This window comes from Dendrobates tinctorius, unplaced genomic scaffold (assembly GCF_039654945.1).
Source record: "Dendrobates tinctorius isolate UK_male_01 unplaced genomic scaffold, ASM3965494v1 ptg000160l, whole genome shotgun sequence".
Taxonomy (NCBI): domain Eukaryota; kingdom Metazoa; phylum Chordata; class Amphibia; order Anura; family Dendrobatidae; genus Dendrobates; species Dendrobates tinctorius.
In genome coordinates, this window is record NW_027361827.1 from 24,718,825 (window position 1) to 24,729,665 (window position 10,841).

The following is a 10,841-nucleotide window of genomic DNA, read 5'->3' on the forward strand; positions in this document are numbered from 1 at the left end:
AGGATCGCTGGTGCATCGCTAAGTGTGACAGTACCTTTACAGTAGCTAAGTACTCTAAAGGCCCCGTCTCACTAAGCGACTTACCAGCGATCCTGACACCGATATGAAGGTGTCAGGATCGCTGGTAAGTCGCTATGTGATCGCTGGTGAGCAGTCACACAGACAGCTTCACCAGCGATCAGCACAGCGATGACGAGCGCCCGGCATCGCTTGCCATCGCTGTAAAAATAGAATCAAAATAAAAAATATAGTTATTCTCACCATCCGATGTCCCATTCAGCCATCCCGCCTCTCTCCACGCTCCGGTCCCAGTGATCCTTTGCACGAATGACCGCGAGATGTCACGGTCTCGCGGGATAACAAAGTCTCGCGGTCATTCGTGCAAAGGATCACTGGGACCGGAGCGTGGAGAGAGGCCGGATGGCTGAACGCGACGTCGGAAGGTGAGAATAACTATATTTTTTATTTTTTTTTATTACTTTTTACACCTGATCGCTGGTCTCCCGCTGTCACACACTGCGATGCGTGCTGGCCAGCGGGAGACCAGCGACCAAAGAAATGTCCAGAGATTTCTTGCAGCGATCAGCGATACCGGCAGGGGGGCCGCTCGCTGATCGCTGTCACACACAGCAATCTCGCTGGTGAGATCGCTGTTACGTCACAAAAGTTGTGACTCAGCAGCGATCTCGCTACCGAGATTGCTTAGTGAGACGGGGCCTTTAGAGCAGATGATAATCGGGCACAAAGATAACACATGGTGTTAAATGTCTGTAAATGCACCATTTCAAATGCAAAAGCTAATTAACATGCCTAATAGTATATATGTGGCCGTGCACAGAAAGCATGAATAGATGTATTCACTGCTGTACAATACTCATGCAAACAAGTAAACCACCATAATAATACAAAAAGCCACAGTAGCTGGTATGACCGGACAGTCAAAACATATATAACGTGCAGACAGAAAAATGCTGATAATGATTCTGGGCACCACTAAGAGTCACCACGAGAAAAGGACCACATATCCTAAAAAATCAGAGTAACAGCCCTGCACGAACTGTCCTAATACGATACCACTCAATAGGGGGAGCTTGTGGAGTGTCTGATGTGTGTCGCCACCGCAAGGTGGCTTCGTCAGGGGCTGGCAGCCCCTATAGTGGTGCCCAGACTCATCAGCATTTTTCTGTCTGCACGTTATATATGTTTTGACTGTCCGGTCATACCAGCTACTGTGGCTTTTTGTATTATTATGGTGGTTTACTTGTTTGCATGAGTATTGTTCAGCAGTGAATACATCTATTCATGCTTTCTGTGCACGGCCACGTATATACTATTAGGCATGTTAATTAACTTTTGCATTTGAAATGGTGTATTTACAGACATTTAACACCATGTGTTATATTTGTGCCTGATTATCATCTGCTCTTAACCCCTTAACGACCAGGGGTATTTTTGGTTTTACATTTTCATTTTTCCCTCCCCTTCTTTCCAGAGCCATAACTTTTATTTTTCCGTTTATATGGCCATGTGAAGGCTTATTTTTTGCGGGACGAGTTGTACTTTTAAATGACATCATTGGTTTTACCATATCGTGTACTCGAAAATGGGGAAAAAAATTCCAAGTGCGGTGAAATTGCAAAAAAAATGCAATCCCACACTGGTTTTTTGCTTGGCTTTTTTGTTAGGTTCACTAGATGCTAAATATGACCTACCATTATGATTCTCCAGGTCATTACGAGTTCAAAGACACCAAACATGTCTATGTCCTCTTTTATCTAAGTGGTGAAAAAAAATTCTAAGGTTTGCTAAAAAAAATTTGCGCAATTTTCCGAGACCCGTAGCGTCTCCATTTTTCATGATCTGGGGTCGGGTGAGGGCTTATTTTTTCCATGCCGGACTGACGTTTTTAATGACACCACTTTTGTGCAGATACGTTCTTTTGATCGCCCGTTATTGCATTTTAATGCAATGTCTTGGTGACCAAAAAAACGTAATTCTGGCGTTTTGAATTTTTTTCTCGCTACGCCGTTTAGCGATCGGGTTAATGCTTTTTTTTTATTGATAGATCGGGCGATTCTGAACGCGGCGATACCTAATATGTGTATGTGGGATTTTTTTTTTACTGTTTTATTTTGATTGGGGCGAAAGGGGGGTGATTTGAACTTTTAGGTTTTTTTTAATTTTTTTTTATTTTCAAACTTTTTTTTTTTTTTTTTACTTTTGGCATGCTTCAATAGCCTCCATAGGAGGCTAGAAGCATGCGCAACCCGATTGGCTCTGCTACATATGGGCGATGAGCAGATCGCCCATATGTAGCAGATTTACTGCTGTGCTTTCAGCGCCGACCACAGGGTGGCGCTGAAAGCCTTATGCCTGGAACAACCATAGAGGTCTCATAGAGACCTCTGGTTGTCCAGGCAACGTGACGCCGACCCCCGATCACGTGACGGGGGTCGGCGATGACGTCATTTCCGGCCCGGCGGCCGGAAATTCTATTTAAATGCCCGCTGTCAGCTTTGACAGCGGCATTTAACTAGTTAATAGGCGCGGGCGGACGGCGATTCCGCTCGCGCCTATTGCGGGCACATGTCAGCTGTTCATAACAGCTGACATGTCCCGGCTTTGATGCGGGCTCAGCGCCGGAGCCCTCATCAAAGCAGGGGAAATGTCTGATGACGGACTGTGTCCGTCATTGGACATTAAGGGGTTAAGGCCCTTTTACATTTAGCGATGCACCAGCGATCCGACCAGCGATACGACCCGGTCAGGATCGCTGGTGCATCGCTAAATGATCGCTAGTGAGCTGTGTGACAGCTCACTAGCGATCATTTAGCGATGCACCAGCGATCCTGACCGGGTCGGATCGCTGGTGCATTGCTGAATGTAAACGGCCCTTAAGGCTACATTCACACTATCAGTATTTGGTTAGTGTTTTACATCAGTATTTGTAAGCCAAAGACAAGTGTGGGTGCAAACTACAGAAGTGGTGACATGTTTCTATACTACTTTTCCTCTGATTGTGCCACTCCTGGTTTTCGCTTACAGATACTGATGTAAAATACTAACCAAATACTGAACGTGTGTGGGGGAAAAAAAGGCATGTGGGAGTCAGCATTCCTCTCTAGATTTGTCCTTCCAGGTCTGAGAGGGTTATTTCTGTTCTCAAACATTACTCCAAGGGCCAGAAACAAGTAATCTAATTTCTCTCAAATACTTCGCCTTTCCTGCGTCTTTACTTTGTTTTGTACCTTGTCAATATATTTCAAGGTTTGTTTGAAACCCCCGTCAAAGTCAGGTTTTCTCTCCAGCTTATCCATCTTGGGGGGGGGTAATCTCATCTATTCTTTTTCTATTTCTGTCGCTAGTCTTGGCCAAGTGCCCCTCTTCTTCTTTTGGTCTTTTGGTGCCATCCTCCTTCTTGCTTCGCATGGATGACGCATTATTACGTCATCCACATAGTCTCCCCAGCATCGCGCTCCTCGCAGGCATAATTCTCTGCCCTGACGAGTGCAGAGGAAGGTACTGCAGTGCGCAGGTGCCGGGAAAGGTAAGAGAGCCCCGGTACAGGCGCACCAGTGATGCCCCTTGGACCACACCTCCCTGCAGGTGAGTATAATAAAGGTTGTTTTTCTTGTCTTGCAGGTCAGGTTTGGGGCAGATTTACAGCATTATGTTATGCTGTATATCAGGCCTGAAAGGTGGTGGCCACATCTCATATCGGTGACAGATTCCCTTTTTAACTTTTGCCTCCCGAACCCTCTAAACAAATTTAATGTAATCAAAGGCTTTCATCTTATCGGCATCAAGCTGATTTTTAAGAAAAATGTTTGCACAATAGGCCAGGGCCAGACTGGGACTAAAAAAAACAGATTGTAAGAAAACCAACAGACTCAGATCTTTCATGATCTGCATGTTTTGAGTCTGTGTATTAGAATTATTCATTCAAAGGCGGCTATGTTCAAAATAATAGCAGTGTGGAGTTCAATTAGTGAGGTCAATCATTCTGTGAAGAAACAGGTGTAAATCAGGTGGCCCTTATTTGACCCCTTAAGGTACTGTCAAACTTAGGCTAATTTCACATTAGCGTTTACGGCCGCAGCGTCGGGCTGCGCACGGCCGCCGCTAAGCCCCGCCCCCTGCCGCACCTCCGGTGGTAGCTCCGCCTATAGGTAGCAATTTGGTGCACTCAGGGCAGCGTCAAAAGGACGCATGCGCCGCCAAACGCATACTGTACTGCGCACGGCCTGCGTCCCCAGTGCTAAAGATAGGGGACGCAGGACGCATACAGCGGAGGAGGCGGGGCGGGGCTTAGCGGTGGCCGTGCGCAGCCCGACGCTGCGGCCGTAAACGCTAATGCGAAACTAGCCTAAGCGATGTACCAGCGATCCCGACCAGCGATATGACGCGGTCAGGATCACTGGTGCATCGCTAAGTGGTCGTTACTGAGCTGCCACACAGGCAGATCTCACCAGCGACAGCAGCGGTTGGGGGTCGTTACTTACCTGTCAGACCCGCCCGCGTCCACGCATCGCTCGTCGGTGCCACAGGAAGCTGAGCGGGAGAGCCGGTCAGAAGTATCACACATAGCGATATCGCTAGCAATATCGCTGCTACGTCACAAAATCCAGTACCAATTTGTTCCTTAATGACCAGGCCAATTTTTACAGTTCTGACCACCGTCACTTTATGAGATTATAACTCTAGAACGCTTCAACGTATCCCACTGATTCTGAGATTGTTTTTTCGTGACATACTGTATTATACTTCATGTTAGTGGTAAAAAAAATTCGCTATAACTTGTGTTAATGGAAAAAAACGGAAATTTGGCCAAAATTTGGGAAATTTTGCAATTTTCAAACTTTTAAATTTTGTACAATTAAATCAGAGAGTGGTGTCACACAAAATAGTTAATAAATAACATTTCCAACATGTCTACCTTACATCAGCACAATTTTGGAAACAATTATTTGTTATGACATTATAATGGTTAAAATTTGACCAGCGATTTCTAATTTTTCCAACAAAATTTACAAAACCATTTTTTTTTTTAGGTGCCACCTCACATTTGAGTTGAGTTTGGGTTTCAATATAACATAAAATACCCTAAAGTGACACCATTCTAAATACTGCACCCCTTAAGGTGCGCAAAACCACATTCAAGAAGTTTATTAACCCTTCATGTGCTTCACGACAACTAAAGCAATGCGGAAGGAAAAAAAATGAACATTTTACTTTTTTCACAAAAAATTACTTTGGAACCAATTTTTTTTATTTTCACAAGGGTATCAGGAGAAAATGGACAACAAAATTTATTGTGCAGTTTCTCCTCAGTATGCCAATACCTCGTATGTGGGGGAAAGCCACTGTTTGGGCACATGGCAGGGTTCAGAAGGGAGGGAGCAGCATTTGACTTTTTGAACGCAGAATTGGCTGGAATAAATGGAAGCGCAGTGTCACGTTTGGCGACCCTCTGATGTACCTAAACAGTGGAACCCCCACAATTCTAACTCCAACGCTAACTCCAACACACCCCTAATCCCAACCCTAACCACAAACCTAACCCTGACACACCCCCAATTCCAACCCTAACCGTAATCCTAACCATAACCACAACCCTAACCCTAGCCCAACCCTAACTTTAGCCCAAATCTAACCCTAATGGAAATAAATAAAAAAAAAAATTCTATTACTGTTACCTAACTGAGGAGTTAATAAGAAAAAAATAGTAAATCAAACCCCCTTTTATTTTGATCACTGTGATAGACCCTATCACAGTGATCAAAATGAACCAATAGGAGAAATCTATTGTTGCTGGGTGCCGGTTGGCAGATCTCGGCGGGCGCACTGTGCATGCGCCCGCCATTTTCTTCCCGGAAGAAGACGCTGGCGGAACTTCACGGGGAAATGCAGGCACAACAGTGGTTTCGGGGGGGAATCAGGGGACCCCATTTCTCTCTCCTCTGATTTGCGATCACATCAAAGGAGAGAGAAATTAAATGGGAAATCAGACTTTTTTGGCGGTCACCGTTATTCCATGAATAACGGCGATTGCAACTCCGGGGTCGGTAAAAACCGACCTGTATCATGTTCTCTAGGGTCTCGGCTACCCCGGAAAAATCCCCACTCTGGTGGGCGCTGTACACTTATTTCTCAGCGCCGTTAAAAAGGCGCTGAGACATAAGTACCCTTAACTGTGGCCATTAAAAGGCGTATCGGAGTTAAGGGTGAAGCCAAAGAAGATCAGGAGAGGTCTGCCTTTATAATGCCATTCGGCTGTTTTGAGTTTCTGGTGATGCCATTTGGTATGAAAAATGCCCCTGCCACCTTCCAGAGGTTGGTTAATCACTTATTGGAAGGATTTGATGGTTTTGCCATTGCTTATCTCGATAATATAGCCATTTTTAGTAATTCTTGGGAGGAACAACTTGTACATCTTTCTCAGGTTTTGCACAGGCTTAACACTGCAGGTCTTACTGTTAAGCTGGGGAAGTGTCAGGTAACCATGCAGGGAGTACAATACCTGGGACACTGGGTGGGGGGGGGGGGGGGGGAGTGCTAAAACCTGAGCCAGGGAAGGAAGAAGCCATTACAGCCTGACCCACCCCATGAACCAAGAAGCAGGTACTGTCCTTCCAGGGTACGGCTGGCTACTATAGGAAGTTTGTGCCAAACTACTGTGCTCTGGCTAAACCGTTAAACGATCTGACCAAGGGGACGCTCCCCCAAATTGTTTCCTGGACTCCTCAGTGTGAGGAATCATTTTCTGCAATAAAGTTAGCATTGGTTTGTTCACCCAACTTGTTCACTGTATGTGCATGGCCCATGCATTCGTTTTTATTCCATTGGTTTCTTGCTTTTGCAAGTCTTTGGGAGGTTTCCACCCCTCCCATGTGGGCCATGCACATATAGAGCCGTCTCACACAGCATGCCCACATTGCTGAACCCTGCTCATATAGGTACTGTTCACATGGTCAGGTTTTAAATACATTGGATAGGACTGCTCTGAGGGGGTATACCTTGGCGTTGGTAGAGCGGCTTAGCGTATATTTTTTGCAAAAAAAAGTATCAACTAAATACCCTGTTTTGTTATCATCTTTTTACTAGCACTTGCTGTTCATTGTTAGAACTTTTTTTACAGCAGAGTATTTTTTCACGTTTGATGTACTGTGTTTCTCTGTGTTCTAAACAGTTAACTGATCTGACCAAGGGGAAGCTCCCCCAAATTGTTTCCTGGACTCCTCAGTGTGAGGAATCATTTTCTGCCCTAAAGTCAGCATTGGTTTGTTCACCCGTCCAGATTGCACTCACAGGTTTGTAGTGCAGACAGATGCCAGCACCTATGGGCTAGGTGCGGTTCACAGCCAGATGAACCGGCAAGGTGAGGAGCACCCAATTCTCTACCTAAGCAGGAAACTTCTGCCCAGAGAAGTGGCTTATGCCACAACTGAAAAGGAATGTTTAGCAATTGTGTGGGCTCTGCAGAAACTGCAACCATACCTCTATGGGCACAACTTCACCGTAAGAACAATTCAGAACCCACTGAGTTGGCTCAACAGAGTAGTTGGGGACAACAGGAAATTGCTTAAATGGAGCCTGATATTACAGCAATATGACTTTGCAATTCAACATAAGAAAGGAATTGATCACGGCAACATCGATGGCTTATTTAGTGATGAGCGAGTATACTGTTTGTTCGGGTTTTCCCGAGCATGCTTGGTTGTCCTCCGAGTATTTTGGCGAGCTGGGAGATTTAGTTTTCGTCGACGCAGCTACATGATTTGCAGCTGCTAGACTGCCTGAATACATGTGAGGATTGCCTGTTAGGCCCCTTTCACACCTCAGTTTTTTTACAATCCGTTGTCTGGACAGAACCGTCGCAGATTGTGAAAAATTGATGCGATGTATCTGTTTTTCGACGGATTCGCTTTTAAAAACGCCCACAGACAGATACATATGGGACAGATTGGATATATCCATAGATATTCTTAGATATTCTATCAAAAGATAGATATATCTATGGATAGATATAGATAAATAATAGCAAGGCCGATTTTTTTAATGAACAATGTTTTAGTAAAAAAAAAAAAAAAAAAAAGGCTCCTGCGCAATTTTCTGTGCTAGAGGGGGAAAGCTGACAGCCAATATTTGTAGCCTGGGAAAGGGGTAATACCCATGGCCCCTTCCCAGGCTATGAATATCAGCCTGCAGCTGTCTGCATAGCCTTTGCTGGCTACTAAAATTGGGGGACCCCCCCAAAAAAAATGACATCAGGTCCCCCTATATATTATAGCCGGAAAGGCTACGCAGACAACTGCGGGCTAATATTCATAGTCTAGGAAGGGGCCATGGATCTTGTCCCCCCCCGGCTACATATACGAGCCAACAGCCGAACCAGAAGTGGCGCATCTCTAAGATGCGCCAATTCTGGCACTTAGCCCCTCTCTTCCAGCTGCCGTGTAGAAGTGGCATATGGGTAATAAGGGGTTAATGTCACCTTGCTATTGTAAGGTGAGATTGAGCCCGGTTAATAATGGAGAGGTGTCAATAAGACGCCTATCCATTATTAATCAAGGGTTAAAAAACCCACACACATAAGAATAAAGTATTTTAACCCCTTCCTGACATCCGACGTACTATCCCGTCCATGGGACCCGGGCCCCTATGCCCATGGACGGGATAGTACGTCTACCGCGATCAGCGGCGCCCACGTGGTGAGCGCCGCTGATCGCGGCCGGGTGTCAGCTGATTATCACAGTTGACACCCGGCACTATGTGTCAGGGGCGGTCACGGACCGCCCCCGACACGTTAACCCCTTGCACACCGCGACCAAACATGATCGCGGTGTACCGGGAGTTAAAGGGAAGCATCGGCAGGGAGGGGGCTCCCTCCGTGCTTCCCTGAGCCCCCCACGGCAGCGCAATGTGCAGCGCTGCTGCGGGGAACTCCTTTCCTCCAGGCCCCCCGAATCCAAGATGGCGACGGGGGCCTGGAGGAAGCTGGCTTCCTCAGTGCCTGCAAAGCGCAGGCAAGAGGAAGTCTTCTTCAATGCCTGTGACAGATTGCTGATCTGTCACAGTGATCTGTGATGTGACAGGTCAGCGATCTGTCAGAGGACAGTGATGTCCCACCTGGGACTATGTAATAAAAAAAAAAAAAAAAAAAAAAAGTGTAAAAATAATTTTAAAAAAATCGCCAAATAAATTAAAAAAAAAAAAAAAAATATTCCCCAATAAATTCATTTTTTGAAAATAAAAAAAACCCAAAACAATAAAAGTACAGATATTAGGTATCGCCGCGTCCATAACGACCCGCCCTATAAAACTGTCCCATTAGTTAACCCCTTTAGCGAACCCCTTAAAAAATAAAAAACGAAGCAAAAAATGATTTATTATCATACCGCCAAACAAAAAGTGTAATAACGCGCGATCAAAAAGATGCATATAAATATCCATGGTACCGCTGAAAACGTCATCTTGTCCCGCAAAAAACGAGCCGCCACACAGCATCATCAGCGAAAAAATAAAGTTATAGCTCGCAGAATAATGCGATGCAAAAATAATTATTTTTTTATATAAAAGTTTTCATTGCATAAAACCGACAAAACATAAAAAAACGACCTAAATGAGGTATCGCTGTAACCGTACTGACCCCAAGAATAAAACCGCTTTATCAATTTTACCGCACGCGGAACGGTGTAAACGCACTCCCCCAAAAGAAATTCATGAAACGCTGGTTTTTGTTCATTCTGAGTCCCAAAAATCGGAATAAAAAGTGATCAAAAAATGTCACGTGCCCTAAAATGGCACCAATAAAAACGTCAACTCGTCCCGCAAAAAATAAGACCTAACATGACTCGGTGGGTCAAAATACGGAAAAATTATAGCTCTCAATATGTGGTGATGCAAAAACTATTTTTACAATAAAAAGCGTCTTTTAGCGTGCGACAGCTGCCAAAAATAAAAACCGCCATAAATAGTAAATCAAACCCCCCGTTATCACCCCCTTAGTTAGGGAAAAATAATAAAATTAAAAAAATGTATTTATTTCCATTTTTCCATTAGGGTTAGGGCTAGGGGTAGGGCTTGGGTTAGGGCTAGGGTTAGGGCTGAGATTAGGGTTAGGGGTGTGTTGTGGTTCGGGTTGGAGTTAGAATTGGGGGTTTCCACTGTTTGGGCACATCAGGGGCTCTCCAAATGCAACATTGCGTCTGATCTCAATTCCAGCCAATTCTGAGTTGAAAAAGTCATATGGTGCTCCTTCCCTTCCAAGCTCTGCCATGCGCCCAAACAGTGTTTTACCCCCACATGTAGGGTATCAGCCTACTCAGGGCAAATTGCAAAACAATTTTTGGGGTCCAATTTCTCCTGTTACCCTTAGGAAAATAAAAAATTGGGGGCAAAAATATCATTTTTGTGGAAAAAAATTATTTTTTTATTTTCACGTCCGAGCGTTATAAACTTCTGTGAAGCACTTGGGGGTTCAAAGTGCTCACCACACATCTAGATAAGTTCCGTGGGGGGTCTTGTGTCCAAAATGGGGTCACTTGTTGGGAGTTTCAATAGTTTAGGTACATCAGGGGCTCTCCAAACGCACATGACACCCGCAGACCATTCCATCAAAGTCTGCATTCCAAAATGGCACTGCTTCCCTTCCGAGCCCCGACGTGTGTCCATACAGTAGTTTTCTCCCACATATGGGGTGTCAGCGTACTCAGGACAAATTGGACAACAACTTTTGGGGTTCAATTTCTCCTGTTACCCTTGGGAAAATAAAAAAATTGGGGACTAATTGATCATGTTTGTGGAAAAAATACGATTTATTTTCATGCCCTGGCATTATA